Consider the following 24,545-nt stretch of genomic DNA (forward strand, 5'->3'; position numbering starts at 1 on the left):
AAATGTAATAATAATAAAAAATGTTATTTATAGTGATATCATGTTCACCACCAACAGAAAGGAGGGGAAATCACTGTTATATATATACACAGAGCACCTTAGAGGCCAACTAAGTTTGTTCTTGGTATAAGCTTTCGTGTGCATGCACACTTCTTCAGATACAATCAATCAATCAATTGCAGTTCTAACTTGGGGACAGACCAAGGAGGCAGCAGGCAAAAAGGCGCGCAAGGTTTTGCGCACGCGCATTGCCGAAGCAGCAAGAAAGGGTCGACGGTCGTTTTTTGGTTTTTTCCCCTGGTCCTCTTCTAGCGTGAGTGCGCCTGCGCTGCCCAAAACGCGCGCCGCCGCTGTCTCTTTGCCAGCCCCCGCCTGACGTTTCCATGGCGCACGCGCAATAAGCTGCCAGAGAGTGAGCGTAAGTCTCCATTTTGTTTGCCGTCCTCTCTCTCTCTCTACTCTCTAGCCGCCCCCTCCCATCCCTCGCGCCTTGTGGAGAACCGGGGCGGAGAGAGAAGGGGGTGGGCCCTATGTCGCGCCGCAGGAGCTCGCCCTCTGGGTCGGCGGGGATATTCGGGAGAGATGGGAGGGCTCATGGAGGGGCAGCTGGCCGTTGCAAGCGAGCGAGCAAGGAGTCAGGCAGCCCGCTCGCTTCCAATATAAGTACTGTATATGCACCAGCAGGGTTAACAAACGGGTGCTTTCCTCACCGCCCTTGCAGGGTTACTCGGAAGTAAGCCTTGCTGGGTTCGGCGGCACTTGTCCCCCAAGTGCGATGGCAGCCTTAGTTTAGCATTTCGTTATTCCTTGGGAGGGGAGTGGTGCATAATGAGCGTGAACTGGGATCTGTGAAAATCTGCACAAATAGCTTTACATTTTTCCACTCTGGATTAACTGACCAGCAATAAATAACGCCCCCCTCCCCCAGTACTGAGCTCTCCCTTTTTCCTTTGCAAAGGTTGCCTACCGCTGTTTGATCATTCTGTGTCTAAAGAGTGGTTGCCTAAAATAATAATAATAATAATAATAATAATAATAATAATAATGATGATGATGATGAATGTGGTCTCATGACTATACTTCCCCCCCCCCCTCTTCCCGACATGGTAAATGACACCTGTCACTTTTAAAGTTTTGGGACACCTCCCCTTCCCTTGGGAGTGTGGCTCTTCAAAAGCCTGCTCATTTTACTTATTCTGCAGACTGCCCCAATTCTTCCCTGAAACAACAACAGCACCTCCTGTTTTTTAGTTGTCCTGGTTTAAAACACACATGGTTGCACCTTCTGGGTTTTTGCTTAATTAGAGATCGCCAAGTTCTGGTCATTCATGTGTTTAGTACAGTAGTGTGATTTGCAAATACAGTACATTATATAGTTAAACTATATGTTAATGTATATGTTAATGTATATGTTAAGTATAGTTAATCTATAAGAAGGAAGTCCATGCCTCACCTGCTTGCTGGTAGCTGCTAGGTCTCTAATCAGATGACTGCAGGTGCACTCAGCTGCTCATAAAACATGATTTGATTCCGAATCCTCACGTCTTTAGATTGCACTTGCTTTGGAAATGGATTTTGATGCTACAACTGTGCAACAATACTGAACGTAAAATATATGGAAAAGCTAAGTCCCTAAATTTAGTGCTTGCAACCAAAACCAAACCAACCTCTGTAGTACCCTCTTAGATAAATTAATTTGCTTCCCACCTTTTGGTGATGAAGGGCAACTGTGATCCACACCTGAATTTTTTTTTTTTTTGAGGTGTTCATAGAATGGGCAAAATGCATTTCAGGGAGTGAGTTGAGTTGTGTCCCACATGGTGGATTTCTGAAACAGAAATAATGGCATACATTACTTTAACTCTCCCATCCTGAATATATTTTCTTGTCAGTAATCCCTATTGACTTTCAAGTAATCATGCTTCAGATATTTTGAATTTCTAGTGTATGATAATGCTTATACTTTGTATATGAAATGTGCCTTTCCTTCTAAGTAATGAGAAGGGTCCAACAATGGGGGGGGGGGTGAGGCAGAGTGAGCTACTTGTCTTGGAGGGCACTTGCCTCTCTCTGCTCCTCTGGTCCCAACTATTACTCCCTTGCCTTCAAAATTATTCTTTTTGGGGGGGGGTTTGCAATTGAGTTCAAAGCACATGTTGTTGTTTAGTCGTTTAGTCATGTCCAACTCTTCGTGACCCCATGGACCAGAGCACGCCAGGCACTTCTGTCTTCCACTGCCTCCCGCAGTTTGGTCAAACTCATTCTGGTAGCTTCGAGAACACTGTCCAACCATCTCGTCCTCTGTCGTCCCCTTCTTCTTGTGCCCTCCATCTTTCCCAGCATCAGGGTCTTTTCCAGGGAGTCTTCTCTTCTAATGAGGTGGCCAAATTATTGGAGCCTCAGCTTCACGATCTGTCCTTCCAGTGAGCACTCAGGGCTGATTTCCTTAAGAATGGATACGTTTGATCTTCTTGCAGTCCATGGGACTCTCAAGAGTTTCCTCCAGCACCATAACTCAAAAGCATCAATTCTTCGGCGATCAGCCTTCTTTATGGTCCAGCTCTCACTTCCATACATCACTACTGGGAAGACCATGGCTTTAACTATATGGACCTTTGTTGGTAAGGTGATGTCTCTGCTTTTTCCCCTTAAAAAGCAGAGACATCAGAGCACATGCTCTTCAGCTTTCACAGCAGTTTTCCTGCCTCCCTTGAGCTATAAGGTCCCTGCTGTGACTGGCTGAGGGCCAGTGCCTGCGTGCTGTTCTCAGTTGCAAGGAATATTCCTTATACTGTATTGGCATGAGGGTGCGTTTGTCCCCTCCAGTGTTTGACATGAGGAGGGGAGGTGGAGGTTCATTGTGACCCATTGCTCGGAAGTTATTTTCTTCCCCATCCTCTCCTTCCATTTGGGCCTCGCATTATTATAGTATAGAGACAGTTGCATTTTCTACCTTCCTATTATTCTTATTTGTCACATCCTGCGCTGTTGTGCTCAGATCTGATTGTTCTATCTTTGTCACTTTCTTAGCTGTCATGCTGCAAATTAGACAAAGAGACAGATGCCCAGGAGTGGGCTTCAGCAAGGAGGGAAGACAGTGCATCAAAGATGCGTTGGCTTCTCCAAACCAAAATTGGCTTGGAATGGGAGGAGGAGGTAATTTTCATGGAGGGGGCAGAGGCAGCTTTTGTAGATATGTATTGCTCCACACAGTGCAGATACCGTTTTTTTGAGAAATACTCAAAACTGTGGGTCATTCTTTCCTTGCATGCTTAAAAGGAGACAGTTTCCACATATTCCTGTCCCCTGCTCCGGCAGCTTCTAGCTGCCATGTTGCTGGTGAGGGTCCCCCAAACCTCTGGATCAGATTTCCAGAGGGCACAAGGACTGTATGGGAAATAAGGAAGTGGCAAAAATTGCCATCCCCATTGCCACTTGCAGATATATTCCATGAGCTGACTTCTGCTCGTTAGAAATTAGGATCCAAGCCACTGTAATTGCCTTGAGTAGATCTGTTAGCACAGGCATAGGCAAACTCCAGCCCTCCAGATGTTTGGGACTAAAATACCCATCATCCCTAGCTAACAGGACCGGTGGTCAGGGATGATGGGAATTGTAGTCCGAAACATCTGGAGGGCCAGAGTTTGCTTATGCCTGTGTTAGCAGGTGGGGCATAAATGTATAATGGGATACAGTATAGAAATAATATAAATGGAATCATATAACATAGTAGCTAATTATGTGTGTGTGCATATTTTTGTGTGTGTTTACGCAAAGTGGTTCTATATTGATTTTTATCAAGTTCCCCATCTCTGTCTTAAGCAGTCAAACCACTATTACCGTGGTACCTCGGGTTACATATGCTTCAGGTTACATACGCTTCAGGTTACAGACTCCGCTAACCCAGAAATAGTACCTTGGGTTAAGAACTTTGCTTCAGGATGAGAACAGAAATCGTGGCGTAGGGGCAGCAGGAGGCCCCATTACTTAAAGTGGTGCTTCAGGTTAAGAACAGTTTCAGGTTAAGAACAGACCTCTAGAACGAATTAAGTTCTTAACCCAAGGTACCACTGTATATGCTTCGGACTGTGCGTATACCTCCAAAGTTGAGTCACTTTGTTGTTGCTGCGCAACGGTTGTGGAACTGTATAGTCTTCTTGATAGGGTTAATTTGTAATTGGTGACAACATGAGGGGTTAAGTTGGAGCAGTGGTTTTTAGCCTTTAATCTACTGCCACCCACCAAAAATACATGACATCATCACTGAATCCCCTCTCTGCCCCCCCTGTCCCAAGTAAGCCTAAATAGATGGTCCTGTAATTCATCTTGGCCAACAGAATGCAGAGATGGCAGAGGCAAGGAAAAAGGAAATAATGAGGTGGTATTTTCTTTCACCCTGTACACAGAGAAGGGAAAAACCAGTTGCTGGAAACCGCAGAATGGGAGAATGTCAGGTCCTGCTTGTGGCTTTTCCACAGGCATTTAGCTGTCCACTGTGAGAACAGGATGCTGATCTCGATGAGCTTTTGGTCTGATCCAGCAGGCTCTTCCATACTTAAAAAAGGGCCAGTCTTTATTTGAGCTTGATTGTCATTTTCCTGATAAGTTGTTTCTCCTTTTTCCATACTTAGTATCATTGTAAATTGATGGATTATTTTTGTTTGTTTTGGTCTTTAGCTCCCTAGCAGGAAGGGAGCAATCTTGTTTAATTCCTCTTCACCATGTGCAGCTAAGATATGAGATTTCATCCTAAAGGAGGTTTAATTCTCTTCTGCTAGCTGCCAGAAGCCATTTCAAGGGACTGCCTCAAATTCTTGATGTCTTCCATTTGTTCTCCCTTGAATGCTCCCCTCAAATTTATAGGTCACTACCTGGGGGAGCTTATGGCCTTGGTTAAGAATTACTGAGTTAGGTCATTTTAAACCTTCCACTCAGATTCATTGACATTATGGCCTGGTTCACACATCATGGTAAGCCAAAATTTTGCAACTGCAAAAGTGTGCTGGCTCCCAGAGAAGAGCACGTGCCTGTTTTGCTTTTTCCTGGGCTTTTCAGCTCAGTGTGGGATGGTACCTAAGCCAAGGTTTGGCTTAGTGTGTGGTCTGAAGCCTGGATCATGTTTAAGATCTCTCCTTCTTAACCAAGATCTGTAGCCGAGAACATACTCCAGAGCCCATTGTGTTTGTGCTAAGCTATGGTTTATTGTGGTGTAATGTGCAAAAGTGGCCCAGATGTATATTCTAGAATAAGATGTTCAGATTATAACATTAGAAAATTTAGAGAGCATCTTTGCTACCTACTGATTTATTTGTTTACATACACTTCTTAAATGAAAATTGCACAGGGACAAATAGCCAGAAATCTGGAGGGAGTAAGAGCCAAAAACTGAATGACAATGCTGACACATTTTGGTAGTGCTAGGTCATATTTTGCAATAGTTTTCCCTCGTTCTGTGTACAGTGTCAATTCTCCTTCCTCGGTAAATTAACAGTATCATTAGGCAAATGTTATATATATATATATATATATGTATATGATTCTGACCTTGGTGTGACTTGTTTTAAATAACACATTAAATTGCTAGATGTATGCAACGCTCATTCAGAGGATACAGTTAGGATGTATTGCAATTAGTTACAAAGAGAGCAGTACAATTAATTTGAAACATAACATTCCGAAGCACGCATTTATAAAGTTCAGGTGGAAGAATAATTGCTAACAATATGTCCTACCTCCAGGCAGATCTCCTAGTAAGTCATTTTCAAATATTTGATGTTGGTGATTTAAATAAGACATTCTGAAATATGTGGTAGGATGTTGGCCACTTAAGTTTCAATTGAATCACTGAAATGTTTAATGGAAAAATTGCATTACGCATTTCACCTTTTTCCTCCCCCAGGGCAAGATGTCTGCAATGTCCAACAGATACTAGTTTCCTTGATTGCATAACCTGCTTTTCATATTCCTCTCCAATGCATTTTAAGATATTCAGAGCACCTTTAAATCTTCTTTGAATGACAGCTGAATGGTACTCCTAATTTTAAAGTTACATTCTGTGCACTGTAAAGAGACTGAACATCTAAATTGCCTTTTTTCCTTTAAAAAAAAACACTGAATGGGAGATACGGAGTGCTCATGAAAGCTAAATGTAATTAACTTGTCAGTTCGCCCTTTCAATGCATGTACATGCAGCAAAATAGACATAAGAGTGATCACTGCACATCAAAATTTGTTCAAGGTTTTGATGTTTTTCCTATACAAAAAACCCTTCTGTATGGGAAATACTGTACATAAGTTTTAAGTGGCCCTTCAATATGAAGTACTGAGTCGCAGTTGGTTTGACTTGGCCCAGTTTGACCAGTATATTTTTCCCCCAGCAGATAAGAAATGACAGTTGGCCAGGGGAATACCCTGTGGAATATTATGATTTTTACTCCACATTAAACTTTGATATTGTGTTGAATGGAGATTCAAAAGTAATTAGATTTAATTAAATTACTTAATCAACTCTCTTAAAAAATGGGAATGGTAATTTTAATTTGTTTAAATCTTATGCAAGCCCTAAATGAATAGACAGCAGTTCTGGAGAACTGTAGACCCTAGAAATGGTTACAAATTTCTAAATGAATCACTGGTTAAGGAGCAAACATCTGTCAAGTGCATCTAATTGAATGTAGACATTCAGAGACAAATGGGTTGTATTCTTGTGGCAGTGTGTAAGAATTAACATGCATAAATCTCAAGAGCTCTTATTTTCCAGAATTTGGAAAGTAATCTTGCCAGTTTCACTGACTTTATTGACACAGCTAATTATGTTGTCACATAGCTAGTGTTTCATTTATATTACTGTGGAAATGAAAAGTATGCTTTGAAAGCATTTTAGATAGTTACTGATTATATGTATTTGCACGTTTATGATAGCTTTCAACCCTGCCTTCTTGATTTCACGTTTCTGTGTAGAGCTGCAGCTTAAGAGCACAGGGATTGCCCAAGAGTTTATCTAGCTCAGCATTCCCATTTCCTAAGAGTGGGCTGCCAGATGTCACAAGGAGAGTCACAAGCTGGGCTTGATATTGATGGCCATCCCTGTTGTTAGTACTTAACATCTGGTAATCAGAGGCTTGCTGTCTCTAGAATATAGTTAATGCGACTCTGGCTGCCCCAGCTAGCAGCCCCTAACAGATGTGTTCTCCGTGTTTCATCTGATTATTTTAAACAAGCATTTTAAACTAGTACCCACCACAAAGTTCCTGCGGCTATTTGTTCCATAGGTTAATTGTGTGTTCTGAGAAATTCCTTGGTCTCAAATCCATTTGCGCACAATTGTCAAGGGACGACAAGTTGTTCTAAATTGTTTATAATGTTGTCTCCCATCTTGGGACCTTAGCAGTCAGTCAATCAACCAACAGGGTTTTTATATTTTGAAAGGAAATGAAAAATTTCCTTCTTAAATTGTCTCCTCCCACCCCAATTACAGTTTTTTTTGGCGGGAGGGGTTGGTATTATTATTTTTTGCTATCCTGACACTTCTTCCCTATCTCCCAAGAAAGCTGGTTGTTATTTAAGCTGGTTCAGCTTTTCTTTATAAGGAAGATAATGTATCTACCTCACCATTTTCATTGATCTTTTGTCCGCCACATTTTTCTGGAGGTGAAGTGATTTGAACTGTGGATGCCTCAGAGACTGATCAAGCAACCTTCTGTTGCTTAATAATTACTATTATCCCCTTTCACTGCCACAGCACACTTCAGGCAAGTATGTTCATGACAATGCAGTGAAACTGAACACTTCAAATTGAGGGTCGCCATTAGGAAAATAACTTGAGGAAACAGATGTTTGGACTAAGGGGAAATTTACACCTTAAGTTGAAATTTATAGGTGCAGCTCCTGAGGATCTATCTAGGAAGTGAATTTTGAATTTTTGAACTGCTGTGGTAGTTAGAGCAATCACTCCTGAAGACTTTCCCCAATGGGCCACCAGTGCTTGATGGGCTTGGGGGGGGGTTATGCTCATATGAAATTTGTACAGCATCACTTCTATAGTTTTACTTCATTCTTCCAAGCAAAATATATTTTACTGCAAGACAAGTTCGTCAGATATGGATGAAAACCCTTTTGTATTCCATTATATCTTCAACACTTCCCCTGTTGTGATCTATACATGTACTTCATTTGGTTTTTTAACTCCCAGGGAGTTAGATACCAGGGCATTATTAGTTTATATTGATTGTTGAAGAAATGTATATCTGGAGATCATGATTTACCATTCAGTTGTTACGTAATTCCTCAGTGTATCCAATCCTCTACTGGTCTACTGTTATCCTTCCCCCACATTTTTTTCCTATATGGTATACACAACTGATCAGTTATTGATATGTATTTATTAAATTTATAACCTGCCATAATTCAAAACATTTAAAGGTATCTAAAAACATGTAAATGTAATAACAAATGGGGATCCTTTACATTTTGTGATGTAGTTCACACCTCATGCCCAGGGCTGTCCCACCCATGTGGCTCAGTGAGGGACTGTAGATATGGAGGCCCCAGGAGTACACCACTCCTCGCCTCCTGTATTTGTCGCCCGCTGCCGCCTCAACCATGCTGCTGCCCCCCTGTTCTTCTCCAGCTTCTTTTCCCCCTCCCCTACCACGTTCAGTGCTCTGGGGCTTCCCTAGACCTCTTCTAGTCACCTCAGGCAGTGACAGTGGGAGCAGAGGACACCCCCCCCCCGGCATTTTCTGTTTCACTTCATGTGGAAAAATGTCCTGGGCCGGCCTTGTTCATACCATGTATCCAACTAAGTTGTACTTAGAGTAGACGCATTGAAATTGGTGGATCTAAGTTAGGCATGCTTGTAACGTCAGTAGGTCTACTCTGAGTTATTCTTTCAGTGATGATAAATGGGGCTTTTTGGTGTGTGTTTTTACTACAATATTGTTTTTGATATTGAAGAAAGTGATGTGTCATGTCTGAAGTCCAAGAGCTTTCTTAAGTTGCTCAAAAAGATGGACACCAGGAATAAGCGACAAAAGCGGCAAGGAGTGGAATGGAAGAGGCGAGGTAAAGGCACAAATGCAAGTACTATGAATGCAGTAAGACAAACTTCAGCTTCCTTACAAATGAGGATTAATGGGATTGAGCCAACTGCTTCTTGGAAAAATTGTTTGGAGAGTGCTTTTCAGTAGGAGAGGGGCAATATTGCATCTCAGATGCTCTGAGAAGGAGTTTGGAATTTGTAACCATGGAGAGACCTGGTCTGAACAAAGACATTGGATTCTTATCTCATTATACATGACAAAGCCATTTTTCACCTTCTCACCCCTTGCTTTTTCCTGTAAGACCTATTGCAGTCGTTAAGAGTCGTCAACAGGCTCATCACAGCTATCTGCCAATCACCCATTCCCACCACCCTTCTGAGTAATACCCCTCCCCACCTTCTCACTATATAGAAGGGTCTGGTGACTTCTGTTTCAGTGTATCTGAAGAAGTGTGCATGCACACGAAAGCTCATACCAAGAACTAACTTAGTTGGTCTTTAAGGTGCTACTGGAAGGAAAACATTTTTTTTGTTTTGACTATGGCAGACCAACACGGCTACCTATCTGTAACTAGAATATATGGGGGGAGCCTTTAATCGGAACAGGAGACATTTTGGTGGCTGAATGTAAGTGAAGATGGAGGGGCCAATTCACCATGGAGGAGGGGAGGCCTTGGGGAAAAGGCAGAAAAATAGGATAGGACAAGGCTATGGAGGTGAGCTGGTGCTTGATTAGGAAAGACTGGGACATAGGCAATGTAAGGAACTGAAGTATTGTGTTCCTTGCTGTGTGCAAGAAGAGGTGAATGATTATGACAGCAGACTTCTGTATAATGTTGAGAAAGTGGAACAGGATATACCAGAAGGAAGCCTCAAGTATAATTCCGAATGTCTTACAGATAACTTGTTAATGAAAGCAGGAACTCTTTCCTTATGCTTGTTGAATTCTCACTACACTAATCTGTATTAAGTTCTCTTCTAGATCTATTTATCGTGTTATCTGAAATCCTGGCTATGCTTTTATCATTCAGAGGTCCAGATTATTTATAGTATTGCATATGTCTGGCAGCGATGTGTCATTTGCATACGATGCTATTTTTACCATTTATTACCCTGCTCTTGTACTTTATATTCCTAGCTTCATTGTGAATCAGTGTTGCTAACATTTCATTATACAGAATTAGAAACACTGGGACGTCTTTCCTGGATATCTCTGCCTTACAAAACTTCATGAGATAATAATAATCTGTTAGCAGTTGACTCTCAACTGCAGACTTTTCTGTTTCACTCAGGTATTCCACTGTGGCCTCCAGAGAGCAATCTTCAAAGGCAGGAGCTATTTGCACTGAGTATACACACACACTCACATGTGGTTTTGGAGATTACTGAAGCTAGGTGGAGTATTCTCTGGAGGTTGTTCACACTGACTTTGACTGCTCTGTTAACCCATGGAACAGCAAGTTGGTAAGGGAATCAATATAGATGCCTCCAGGTCTGTTCTCCTTCCTCTTCCTTCTGCACATCCCCTTGTGGTTTATGAAGGACCTAAGGTGGATGAAGCATGAAAAATGGGGGAAACAGCTGGAAAATGGCTTGTTGAATCTGGGTTGTTTCTGCTTTAAGAATGAGCCAGTTATGAGTTTGCAACTTGCTTGAATTAGTTGTGATCTGCATTTGTTCTCATATGCAATCTTAGGCTTAACATAGGGAGAGAAGTTGTCAATCTATTGCCACTTTCTGCCATCATTCTACAAATATCCCCTATAAGTGCAGTCTATTATAGAAAAAGCTACAGAGACCGTCAGTAATAAATCTGGATAAATATTTTCACAGTTTCTTTTAAAGCACATTATGAGGCACTTTTCATACAAAAGCATCGCTTTTTTTTAGTCGCCCATTTGTATCAATTTATATAAAAGTGGTGCCGATTCTGGTGTGTCATCACAAAAGGATACAAATATCTTGTTCTCTCAGCGAAAGTTGATCTGCACTTTGTATCATTCATTACCTTGTTTTTACTGTTGTAAAATATGCATGACGATATCTGGAGGATATTTACTCGGAAGTAAGACCCACTGCCTAGTAAGTGTACGTATGCATGGTTGCAGTCCTAGGCAAATTAAGAAGTGGTGATGAGATGCAATGATCACTTCTCGCAATGTTTATCTTGGGAAACGCTGAGGAAATCTGCCTTACCTTGCAAACCTGAGCAACCTCCCTTCACCTTCTGGAAATCATAAATACGCTATGCAAGCTACAAAGCCCTGAAAACGGATTACAGCATTTGCAGAACCAGCTTAGTTTCAGTGAATGTGGTTTAATATGTCTGCTTTAAATACAAATATTCTCTGTGTTGTAGAAGAGGCTTGTGGATATCCACTTGTCTGGTTGCCTGTGGGAAGTAAGAAGCTGTGTGTGTGTGTGTGTGTAGGGTTGGAGGAAGGGGGTGCGGTGGGGGTGGCCTGCCCCGGGTGTCACCACTGAGGGGGGTGACAAAATGCCAGGCGGCACTCACTGCAGGGCCTACAGTGCACCCAAGCCACATGTCTTTCCTGGGAGAGACACGGTGGCTTGGGCACGCACAGGCTCCATGCTGCCCAAACGGTCCGCCCGCTGCCTCGCCCCCAGCTGTAGGGCAGCTGAGTGGGAGGAGGCAGGCAGACTCCGGAGGCTCCATGGTGCGCCCTGCCCTTGCCCCACCCCTATGGGTGGCTCACCCTGCCCTCGCCCCAGGGCGTGCTCCCCAGGCGCCTGAGCAGCTTCCTCCGCCGCTATGTGTTGAAAAATGTTGGCCCATGAGGAAAAAAGTCCACAACACATACTAGAGCAGTACAGTGGTACCTCAGGTTAAGTACTTAATTCGTTCCAGAGGTCCGTACTTAACCTGAAACTGTTCTTAACCTGAAGCACCACTTTAGCTAATGGGGCCTCCTGCTGCTGCCGCGCTGCCGGAGCATGATTTCTGTTCTCATCCTGAAGCAAAGTTCTTAACCTGAAGCACGATTTCTGGGTTAGCAGAGTCTGTAACCTGAAGGGTATGTAACTTGAAGGGTATGTAACCCGAGGTACCACTGTACCTTTATTAGGCCAACCCAAATGTTACAAAGTGGTATGCAGCGTTTAGTATTCTCTGTAACTTCTTGTCAGGAAGATTGTAAACAGCAAGGGGGTGGAGATGGGAAGAAAAGTTGAATGTTGAAGCCCTGGAGTCTGCGCTTAGTAACATCAGCTGCAATGTGGGATGAGGTACCAGACAGTCTCGCATGAGACAGTTACATACAGTTATAGAACGTACATCCAGGCGTCCTTTGTGAACTGTTCCATTGTTTAAAGTGTCTCAGCTTCCACTTACAGCAGAGCTTCACATTAGTTCTAGAATGATTTCCATTCCAAAGAACTGCAGGCAAATCTGAGGAACTATATACCTCTGCTAACGGAACCTGCTTTGCTGTAGTGCGAAAGCAAACTTCTTGGTCATCCTGAGCCTAGGCACGTTCACTTCAAACGCTGAGTCCAACTAAAAGTTCAGTGGGACTTAAGAATAAAAGTGTGTGTCGGAATGTGTTCACATTACCGCCTTAGAGCACAGTGAAGGGTTGTTGGTTTTTGGTGCATTTCACAGCTCCTTCCCCTCTAGCTGTTCACATCAACACAACTTCATTAGTGCCGGGTTCGTTTCTGTTTGTGTACACACCAGTGGGTGTTCACAGGGCAGGGATGTTTTCACCTGTAAAGGGGTTCAGGCCTTGGCTGGAGACAAACTGGGAATGGCTTAAGGACTCCCGATCGATGTGAAGCTGGTTTGAGAAACTGCATCACAACAAAATACGGGATGCATATCCATTTTAGATAATGTTGTTTAAGCACAGATTAAAAACTCAGCCCTGGAAATGGAGCGAGTGCATGGTAAACAGAAGTGTAAATAGAGCTGAGGACTGCAGTTTTTGTTAATGCCGGCTAAAATCCTAAATACAGTTACCTGGTTGTAAGCACTACTGAACACAAGCTTCTGAATGGATAGGATTGTGCTGTTAATTGCTTCATGTGCTGTTTAGCTCATGAACGTTTCCGAGCACAATTCAAAGTATTGGTGCTGACCTTTAAAGCCCTAAACGGCCTCGGTCCTGTATACCTGAAGGAGCGTCTCCACCTCCATCGTTCTACCTGGACACTGAGGTCCAGCACCAAGGGCCTTCTGGCGGTTCCCTCACTGCAAGAAGCCAAGTTACAGGGAAGCAGGCAGAGGGCCTTCTCGGTAGTGGTGCCCTCCCTGTGGAACGCCCTCCCACCAGATGTCAAAGAGAACAACAACTACCAGACTTTTAGAAGACATCTGAAGGCAGCCCTGTTCAGGGAAGCTTTTAATGTTTGATGTATTAGAGTATTTTAAATTTTTTTTGGAAGCCGCCCAGAGTGGCTGGGGAAGCCCAGCCAGATGGGCAGGGTACAAATAATAAATTATTATTATTATTATTATTATTATTAGCTTTCAGAGTTCACTAAGAAAGCTCTTACCTGGAATTATTGACATATCTTGCTAGAAGGTCCGCAGCAGATAGGATTGGGGTGTTGGCGGGGTAGAGGATGACCTGGGTCATCTATTGCAACCTTTCTCTTCAAGCAGGATTACCCTGCCGCTTTGCAAGTGATAACCTTGAATATACATGAAAGGATTTGCTGTTTTATGTTGCTATAAACTCGTGTTCCATTTGTCATCTGCTGTCTTCCAAATCCTCTTCTGCATATTCATTACATAGTCTGGGTTTGTTTGGGGTTGTTGTTTTTTGTATTCTGCCAGGCACTTGGGAATTTTTCTTCTAAATACTGTAGATAATACCGTACAGTAAGATAAATAAAATGGGTTGCTTCCAGTATTTAGTCATTTTAAGGAAAGCTTAAGTTTCCCAATCAGCCTTCTCGGTAGCCTCATATTTCTTTTTCGCAGCTGAAATACCATCTTGGCTATGAGTCCTGGAAGACCTGCTCCCTGCCTTGCTTGCCTTTTCCTCCTGGCCTGGGTGGGCAGGGCCATGACTGACTCCAGCTAAAAAAGCCGAGGCTACTGAACAGGCTCTTGGGATGGTGCATTGTTTAGGGGTTTTTGTTGGGACGGGGTTGTTGCTTTTTTTTTTGGTATCTATTTTAGATTGTTGTGATTTATGTGGAAACTGTTTGGTTGTGTATTTTTTAATGTTTTATTTAGTTATAACTACTTTCATTATGTTGTAGTTGTGTATTTTTTATGTTGTAAGCTGCCTTGAGCATGTTTTGAACTGTGGAAAGGGGACATACATATAAAATTATGTATGTATGCATGCATACACGCATGTATGTATGTATGTAGAGCCACCATGTAGGAAGTGGCCAGTTCTGCAAGAGATGGGTGGGTTATTCTTTGGTCAACTCAGTATTTTGTGGGAAAGATTCAATTGCATACCAGAAATTGAGGTTTTCGCAGTTAAAATGGATTAAAGTAGTCTGTTGCTCTGGCACAACACTTTCACCTAAAAAACAAACAAACCCAAAACTTTTTGTAGTTAGGGAAGTGACAGGGAAATACACCAAAAATGAGGAATAAACTATTGATTATTATGAAAGCATATAGCCATGTAAACAAATCAAGATGAAATTGGAATGAAAGCTCATTGTCATATAACCATCCCGCAAATAGGACTAAGTGTTCAGTATAGATTAGACATTGTGTAACCTCACATAAGCTTCGTGCATGGCAGTAATGTTGAATGTGCAATAAACAGGCCATCTGGAGGAGCCTCTTTTAGTTAGATTAGGTTTATAAAAAATGAAATCACACTTTGGACCTTAGGAATTGTATTCAGTGCTTCATGAGTGCATTGTGTTCTTTGAAAGAGCAATGGGGTATATGTGAAACTGAGTCTGTGCAGTGGTGGTTCTGTTGTACGGGACTTCAGTGATTATGCAGACATGAGTCTTCTCTTATTTCCCATAATCATTTCTGCTGTCTTCATTTGCGACCATGAAGTGTTGAAAAAATGTACCAAAAACAACAAGCTCCTGAAATATGGCTAATGATCTATGGCTACTGAGACGCTCCGATTCCTGGGGTAAAGAGCTGATTTTTGCATGGTTAGGGATTAGCCTCAGAAAAGCTTGTTTACAAACCGTGTTAGACTGAAGCGGAAGTGGTTTCAGGGTCAAAACCTTGTAGGAGACCTTCAAACCAGGCCCATGAAGATCAGGCTCTTGAGTTGGTACAGGAAATTCATGGGTGAGTTATACTTGGGATACACAATAAACTGTCATTAAAGTGTGCATTACTTGCCCCAATTCCCTTCACCAATACTACTTCTGACCCTCAATCACCTGTTCCCTCTGGTTCTTCGTGCGCCACTGTAGCTTTCAATTCTCCACCAGAGCTTTCCAAACTGTGTGTTGTGATGACTGCTCCCCGTGCTCTTCCAGGGGCTGGAAAGGGGTTAGTTTAACCTCTGGTTTGCTAGTAAAACCGAATTACTGTGTTGCGAAAGGATGCGTGTCTAAAAAGTGTGTCACCAACATGAAAAGTTTGGAAAGCTCTGACCTAGGCCTTTTCCCCACATTCCACTGCTTGCCCTCCCAAAATAGCTTTGAAAGAAAGCAGCAGCCCATGCTGTCACCCTAACCACCCCTGAAATCCAAGCCTGCCTTCTGCCTGATCAAAGGCCGCCACCACCTATTCTATGCCCTTCCCCTTTGGCTACAAATGCTGGCAGGTTGCAAATTCCATTCTCTTTACACACCTTGAACACCCTCATTGCTAATTTAAATGTCATGGGACGGGAGCAAGGGGCAAGGAAAACGTAAATGCATGTGATGCTTCAGCCTCACTGTCCCAAGTAAGGTTCTGGCTTGGATGATGATGATGATGATGATTAATAATAATAATAATAATAATAATAATAATAATAATAATAAATTGAATTTATATTTGTTAAAATTGTGTAGAGAGGTGTAGTGGGCTGCACTAGGGACTCCAAAGGAACTCCAGGCATAATTGTTTGACCATCCTGTTTCATAACATCAGCACCAAACTAGCACCAAACTCTGGCAGAGGTGTTGGTGTGTGGGGCACCAGATTTGTGGGTTCATAGTTTATGGAGCTACATGCCTTTGGAAAATGTGGTGATGGAGGTAATACAGACCTACAGCACTGGCTGCTCTTTTTCTTATGCCCACACCATTTCCTCGCTCGGTCTCAAGAATTTGCATCGCTTTTGGAAAGCAAATGAAAAACTGCAGCATCAAAGCAGAAATGTGGGTCACAAGCATCATATGAGAGCAGAGCACTTTGAGAAGTAACAGACTAGAGGACATTTCTTTGGCTTTCTTCTAACCTAGCTTATACTCCTGAAGACATTTCTCATGGAAATGCTTGACTTTCTTCCCCCACCCCCTAACTTTACCCTCCCTCAGGTGAACGTCCTCTGTCGTTTCTCTGTTATCAGGGTTATGTGCAAACTTTGCTCCCAGCGCTGTGACTAAGTAGATCATGATCATCTTAATGTTCGTATCTGGCTCTGCACACATATATTTTGCAAAGTAATGTTGGCATTGCAGCACCGTTAGCAGCCTCCCTGTAAAAATTAATGATGCATTGTCATGCATGGCTAGACCAAACAGTCAGTATTGATTCTTGTTTGCAGGTTGTCAGGTGATTTTATGAAGAGGTTTTAATAGCTGCACATTGCTTATGCTGTTTTAAAGCAATTACCAATTAACAGGCTGAATGGCCAGTACCATTGGAAAGCATTCTGTTTTGGAATATATTTGTATGGGGCCAAGATAAAGAAGTCAAATGAAAACATGGGCCACTGAGTTTTGGTTTATTTAAAGGGAATGCTACTTTTGTAGTAGTACAGTCGTACCTTGGTTGTTGAACACCCTGGAACTCTTACGTTTTGGCTCCTGAACGTTGCAAACCTGGAAGTGATTGTTCCAGTTTGTGGACATTCTTTTGGAAGCTGAACGTCCCTACGGGGCTTCTGATTGGCTGCAGGAATTTCCTGCAGCCAATCAGAAGCTGCGCTTTGGTTTTTGAAAGTTTTGGAAGTCAAACGGACTTCTGGAACAGATTCCATTCAGCTTTCAAGGTACAACTGTATCTAAAAAGAAGCTTCCTCACTAGTGATGCTTTTGTTTTGTTTATAGCTTGAAGGAAGAGGAAAAGGGGGCTATTAGAGGGCTGGGGGCTGTGATGTTTCTTCAGGCTTTTGAAACAACCACTTCAGTAAACAAAGTACCAGGGGGAGCAGGTGAGGACATGCAGAGAGATGTTGAACTGATTCATCTTCTGGCCCATTCAGAACACAAGGATAAGTTGGATGGGAGGGACACTGGAGGAAGTGGTCCTGAGCAACTTCCTGTGCCTAATCAGGAACAATTTATGCTTTGACAACTGCAGGACCAAGGAGCAGAAAGGTCGTCTCTGTGTTTATGAAACAGTTCGGAACGGTTATGTGCCTTCCGGATCAGAGACAGAAGTCTGGCTTTGTGTTCAACTGGTGGATAAAAAGCAAAACAAAAAGTTACACCCTGACCACTTGTTTATATATGGGATGGAAATATTTTTGGGTGGGATTCACCTAATGAGCCCCGTCCGTGAAAGGCCTGCACAAGGACTTATGCTTGCACAAATGGGCTTTCCTCCCCTTGTCCCGAATTGGCTCTTGGGAATTGGGAGAGCTCCTGGAGCAGCACATGGTGGGATGCGGGGGTGGGAATCCTTCCATCTGGCCAGATAAAATCTTAAGGTAAATATCCAAAGGTGTGTATTCCTTCCTAGTATCCTGGATTCACTTACTTGATTCTTATCTTTGCTTTGTTATCTAACTCATCAAAATCAATAGCTTCTTCACTTGTCTAGCTAAACAGTTGTAAGCCAGTGAAGAACCAGCTTTCTTTATTGTTCGTTACCTCTAAAATATTTTTAATGATTCCTAGCTAATTAATAATGAATAATTTTACATCTTTAAACAAACGCTACTAACATGTTAGGATGTATATTCTTAGGCTGTTTTCTTTTATTAATCAAATCATTCTTCCCCTCCACCCCTAGAACCACTGATAATTTAAAGTTAGGTACTTGGTAAAGCAAGAATATTACTCAGTTAGTGGTAGACAGTTGCTGAGAATTTAAGAGTACATCCCAAGACAGAGGGCTTGCTTTATTTGTAATGGGAAACTATGATTTGATCAAGTTTGTTCTTGTTTCCTGTATTTTGACATACAGTTAGCCCACAATTTATGTAGTGGTTACATTCAAAGGGATTGTGCCTAAAGCGATATAATTATAGACCTGGTAAGGACCATGAGGGTCATCTAGTCCAACCCTTAACTATGCAGAAATCTAAACTAAAACAAACATGACAGATGGCCATCCAACCTCTGCTTAACAGCCTCCAAGGAAGGAGAGTCCACCACCTTCCAAGGGAGCCCATTCCACTGTTGAACAGCTCTTACCATCAAAAGGTTCTTCCTGTCATATCTCTTCTCTTTTCCTGGCTAAACATATCTATTTCCCTCAACTGTTCCTCATAAAGTTGTTTTCCAGATTCTTGATCATCTTTCTTGCCCACCTCTGCACACATTCCAGCTTGTCAATATCCTTCTTAAATTGTGGGGCCCGTAACTGGACACAGTACTCCTGGTGGGGTCTGACCAGGGCAGAATAGAGTGGGACTGTTACCTCCCTTGATCTGAACGCTACTGTTGATGCATCCTAGAACAGCATTAGCTTATTTTCTACTTCTGCATCACACTGTGGATTCATTTAAGCTTGTGGTCTACTAAGACACCCTTACTCCTTTTCACATGTACTACTGGCAAACCAGATGTCCCCCATCTTATACTTGTGCAGCTGGTTCTTCCTGCCTAAGTGTAGAAAACTTACATTTCCCCTTATTGAAATTCATTTTGTTTGTTTTGCCAGTGAGTTTTCCAGTGAGTTAATCCCAATTCTGTCTTCAGCAGCATTAGCAATCTCTCCCAGTTTGGTGTCACCTGCAAATTTGATGAACAGTCCCACAACTCCTTAGTCCAATTTGTTTATAAATACATTCAACAACAACAGGCCCAGGCAGAACCCTGCAGCACCCACCTTGTCACTTTTTTCAGATGATGAGGAACCAGTAGTGAGCACATTTTAGGCTCAGTAAGTCCACCAGCTACAAATCCACCTAACAGTTCGTTATCCAGCCTACATTTTACCAGCTTCCCTGCAAGAATATCATGGGGGACTTTGTCCAAAGCCTTACTGAAATCGAGATACACTTCTGCAGAATGAGATTCTTCTGGCATGCCTTGTTTTTGAGAAACCCATAATGGGTCTTAGTAATCACAGCATCCTATCTTAAGTGCTCACAGAATGACCGTTTAATTATCTATTATAGAACTTTTCCTGATATCGACGTCAAGCTGACCAGTCGGTACATACGGGAACTTCTTGGAGACTTGTGAGATTGACCACATGGTATAAAAAAGTCTGGCAATTAGTGCTGATGGAAAAAGTAACTTATAAACTAAAAATAGCATGGGGAATGAAGCAAAAAGACACATTTCTGATGGATTGGCATACCTTATTCTAGGCATCCCCAAACTCGGCTGTCCAGATGTTTTGGGACTACAACTCCCATCATCCCTAGCTAACAGTAGTCAGGGATGATGGGAATTGTCCCCAAACACCTGGAGGTCTGAGGTTTGGATGCATGCCTTAAAATATGTGGGGGGGGGGGTAGGTAAGCTCCGGCCCTCAACATTGATCACATGACCTGGTGCGCGCACACCATTTGAATGGCAATGCCCACCAACTTGGAGAGGGGCACCCCACTCAAATATTTTATGGGGGGGGGAGCTGAAGGGACCTTGGCCCCTAGGATTTGGATCCTATGGTGCAGTGCAAAAGTGAAGACTGGGGAACCTACACCACCTTATAAAAATATTGGTTGCTGTGTTTGCCTGTGGTAACTGCAACTGTTACACAACCAGAATGTGACAATTTAAGGGATGCAAATTCTGATGTTATCTGACTTTACATCTTTGGAAAGGGTGGTGCATTTTGTTCTAATACAGTGGACGCTCGGGTTGTGAACGTGATCTGTGCGGGCTGCACGTACGCAACCCGCAGCAGCGCTTCTGCTCACACGTGGGTTGTGATTCGGTGCTTCGCATGCGCAAAGCGCAATTTAGTGCTTCTGAGCATGCGCGACCACCAAAACCCGGAAATAACCCTTTCCGGGTTTCAGTGGCCCGCAACCCGAAAAAAAATGCAACCTGAAGCATCTGTAACCCGAGGTATGACTGTACTGTTTTTTGTTAGTAATATAGGAAAATGTTCAGCAACAGTTGTAATGAGCAATGCACCTTGATAATGGATGTTCCCTCAGCTCCGAAGCTTGTTTTTCAGAGGCTTCATAATACTGTGCTGTATTACGATAATAATAATTAAAATGTTAAGAGTCCTGGGTCCAGGCTTTTGCAAAATGATTCCCAATTGTGTCCTAAAAATACGTGATTTTAACTCCTGTTAACATATTTAAGAGCTACTGATGGGATGCCAGGTGTAGCTGTTTCCTTTGTGCCCAAGACTCTTATGGATAACCCCATTTCTGTTTTCGTTGGCACTGCCTTGGAGGCGAGTAGGAATGAAAGAAGAAGGGTCGGTATTTAAAGTTCAAATATAGGACAGGTGCAGGTATAGCTCTGAAAATAAAGGCTTTCATCCAACTCCATGTTACTTGGTAATAGGTTGAACATTTCATAAAATGGCTTATTTCGCTTGCTCCACAATTTAAAGTGGGCCAAAAACTACTGCCATTCTCTTAAAAAAATAAAATAAAAAAATTACAAGCTGGTGAAAATTGCTGGAATGAAGAAACGTACAATATATAAAAATTGAATTTTGTGAGAAGGAGACAGCTACAACTTTTTTAAAAAAATGTGGTTTAAATGATTACTTTTACACTTCTCTCAGGGCTCCTCTGGAGGTGTTGGCAGTTCTCTGTTGCCAACATCCTTTGTGTCACGGAGGCAAATAAGTTACAGTCTTACCATCACATAATCTGGAGCTAATTTGAGCTCATGTCCTCTGATGAGAAAGCACAAGCAATTTAGGCCAATAATAGCTTCCCCCAAACATAGCTTCACCTGCGCACTAATAATTCATACTTGATCTCTGTTCCAGTTGCATTTCTTGCTCCTGCATCAGGTTCAGGATACTCACTTAATGCTTTAAGAACGACCTTGTTCAGTAATTGAATTCGAACAAGATAGGCCAGGAGGCCACTTTTCAAGTACACTCTCTCACCTTTTTTTTGGAAAGCCTTGGATAATGAAGGCAGATGTTCTGAACTCCGAATTGCCATAGTAACAAAAGGAAAAGTGTGCGCGCCAGAGAGAGAGAGACAGAGGGAAGCTTGTTGCTTCTCATCATTTGCGCTTTTCATCTTGCTGGTGGATCTCTTTACTAATACTAATAACTGATAATGAAGGCTTTTTCTGTGGGCTTTTGTGTTTGTGCATTGGTGCAGCACTCTGAAATGCTGAATAATGGAAACATGAATCGGCTTGGCTCTAGGAAGCCAGTGCTCAAAATCCACTGCTAATACTTTTCTTAAAATTGGCATTGTTCTGCTTTCGACGAAACACTTGTGTGAGATTTCAGTGTCATGTTTCGGTGGGAGGAAGAAAGGGTCTGCTGCCTTGGTCTGAAGCAAGACAGTATACCTGAAGGAGCGTCTCCACTCCCATCATTCATCCTAGGCACTAAGGGTCCAGCTCTGAGGGCCTTCTGGCGGTTCTCTCACTGCAAGGTTACAGGGAACCAGACGGGGGGCCTTCTCGGTAGTGGCACCTGTCCTGTGGAACGCCCTCCCGTCAGATGTCAAGGAAACAAACAACTTTCTTGACTTTCAGAAGACATCTGAAGGCAACCCTGTTTAGGGAAGTTTTTAATGTTTGATGTTTTATCATGTTTTTAATATTCTGTTGGGAGCCACCCAGAGTGGCTGGGGAAACCCAGCCAGATGAGCAGGGCACAAACAAACAAACAAACAAACAAACAAAATTATAATAAACTGTGTGGTAGATCTTGTAGAAGGGTGGCTTACTGTACTCTTGGTCTTGTGGCTGGGTAGATTGTACCTACATCTTTCTGTGAATTATGCAAGGGGTTGTGCTACATCCATGTATTTTGTGATCATTGCTAATACCATATGGAAGACTTAACTATTTCTGCCCTGTATCGCTTTCACATGTGTTCATTCATAAGTCTATTCTGTACCATTTCTGTACCAATCTGTTGTTGTTGTTGTTTGTTTGTTTAAAACAAAGTCCACATGGAAATAGGCAGTTAGATGCTTATTTTCTAGAAACATATTTTCTCCCAAAATATTTATAACAGAACACAACTAAAAAATATGTATGTTTTGCTGCCATACCATGCTATATTATACAACACTGAAATGTTTAAATGTTTCTTTGATTTATCTTGAATCTTCCCACCACACTTGCCATTCTTTCCTGCCGCACCAGTGTGGCACATGACACACTTTGAGAACCACTGGCTTAAGCCTAAAGCCTGCTATGTTTGACCTGTGTTACCCTTTGTGATGTGGAAGTTGCTTGAGTGTAGCAGTTTTCCCCGCCGCAAATTAATTTGAGACGCCTTCACCCCAGGGTGACAACTTTTCAGTTCCATCTTTTTCCCCTCATGAATATGATGAAATGCTAAGGGGTAACTAACTGCCTTAAAATGAATTTGTATGTACAGTTAGCTGAGATTTGCGCAAGAAGAATATAAATTGTTGTTGTTGTTGTTAAATTTGTATGCGGCCCTTCACCCGTAGATCTTGGGGAGGTTCACAGCATAAGAATACAAAAATAAAAACACAAAATACAGAATAAAATACAGAACAGGAACAAGAGCAAAACAAAACAATAACCTCAATTGTTGTTTTACACTTGTTCAAACTACTACCTAGGAGGGGCAGGGCTATGAGCACCAACTAGTGCAGGCAGAGGCAAGCTCGGCCTTCCAGATGTTTTGAGACTACAATTCCCATCATCCCCAACCACTGGTCCTGTTAGCTAGGGATGATGGGAGTTGTAGTCCCAAAACATCTGGAGGGCTGAGTTTGCCTATGCCTCAGTTAGTGAGATGCATTCCTAGGTGCCAAAAGGCACTTAGTTGTTAGCAGGCCAATTCAGTTGTGCTGATTGTATACTCTTATTTAAATTTGTAACACTGCAATTTAAGAGGCCTGCTATCGTGACAGAATTCTGTAAATGGATTAGGCAGCTGTGGTGCAACATCACTTTTTAACAAATGTGTTTGCCCAGGTAATATTGGGCTTTTTAGTAGGCAAACAAACAACGACAGTCAGCCTGGCAGCAATGCAGCCGCATCACACACTTTGTGCAACTTGTTCCATAAGTGCCAAGGGACTACATGACTCCTTGGGTAGCCTGCTTGAAATGATTTTGCTTAAGGATTATGGATCTCTCCCTTCCTTTTAGTTCCTCGTTATTTCCTACGATGTTTATGAATTTATACAAAGCTCGACAAAGGTCGACACAGAGGTTAACGCTATACAAATCTGATTAAAATTAGCTGCGCTGTTTTCAAAGGTCAGGTGCGCTCTGTGGATATTCTTAGAGATTATATTGTTTATTCTGCATATGTATACATCTTAAAACTCTGCAAAGGTCATGGGGAGAGCTGGTTTGTAGAATTCAGAGAAAGGCAGTTTAATACCTTAATAACCTTTATTGAGCTGAAACAATAGTCAGAACTAGCTATCTGATTCAATGGTGGACTTTGATGGTAGAACGCTTAGGTTGAGCCAGTTCTCTTTATTTGTGTGTGCCACGTTGTTACTTAAAGTGTGGCGGTGATAGAATTGTAGTTGTTTGCAGCATTGGAAAATATACCAGTTTTTTTTAAGGTCTAACAATCAGCATTGGTTACCAGTTTTGAACTGGGCGGGGTGCAAGAGTCCTGCCTGTTTTTAAGTGCTGCTCAAAGCACAATGATACTTGTTTGTGTGTGCTTCAGTCTCCCTTCTGATGTAGCTTGTGTGACGGACAGATGAAGCAACCAATCAGGAGTGAGCGGCAAGCAAAAAAAAAAAAAAGGTGGAATGTGACGGTTAAACTAGCAGATAGGGCCTGGCTAAGGAAGCAGCTGGGCGGTTATGGGTTTGCTAGGCAGGACAAACCATGTCTTGAATTTCCTTAGGGAAAGCAATAGATTGCAGAAAGGAGCCAGAAGCATTTTACAGCCAGAATAAAACAGATAGCCATTCTAGGAGCAATTGGATTTATTAGAAACAGAGAGGAAAGTTATGAGCAAAGTTCTTAATTACATCTGTAAAAGGAACTGTGACTGAAACCAAGTTCTGTGTCTTTAGTAGCGAAACCTCTAAGCTTTATCCCTCAGAGAGTGCTTGTTAATAAAATTCCAGTTTTGTTTCCATTGTGCCTCATTCTTAAC

At 42.4% G+C, this 24,545-nt stretch overlaps 1 protein-coding gene across 3 annotated transcripts in view; it reads left to right on the top strand.

Annotated features, from left to right (window-relative positions):
* Positions 1-302: 302 nt before the first annotated feature.
* The window catches only part of FHIT (fragile histidine triad diadenosine triphosphatase), a 1,051,187-nt gene continuing 1,026,944 nt past the window's right edge, over positions 303-24,545 (top strand). For 2 of the 3 annotated variants that reach the window (XM_081903436.1, XM_081903435.1), the window contains exon 1: positions 305-418. The gene's annotated coding sequence lies outside the window, so the exon portion shown is untranslated. Of the gene's footprint in view, positions 419-24,545 lie in introns of all 3 variants that reach the window. The other variant, XM_081903438.1, reaches the window with a different exon arrangement.

This window comes from Podarcis melisellensis, assembly GCF_964234715.1.
Source record: "Podarcis melisellensis genome assembly, chromosome: 2".
NCBI lineage: Eukaryota > Metazoa > Chordata > Lepidosauria > Squamata > Lacertidae > Podarcis > Podarcis melisellensis.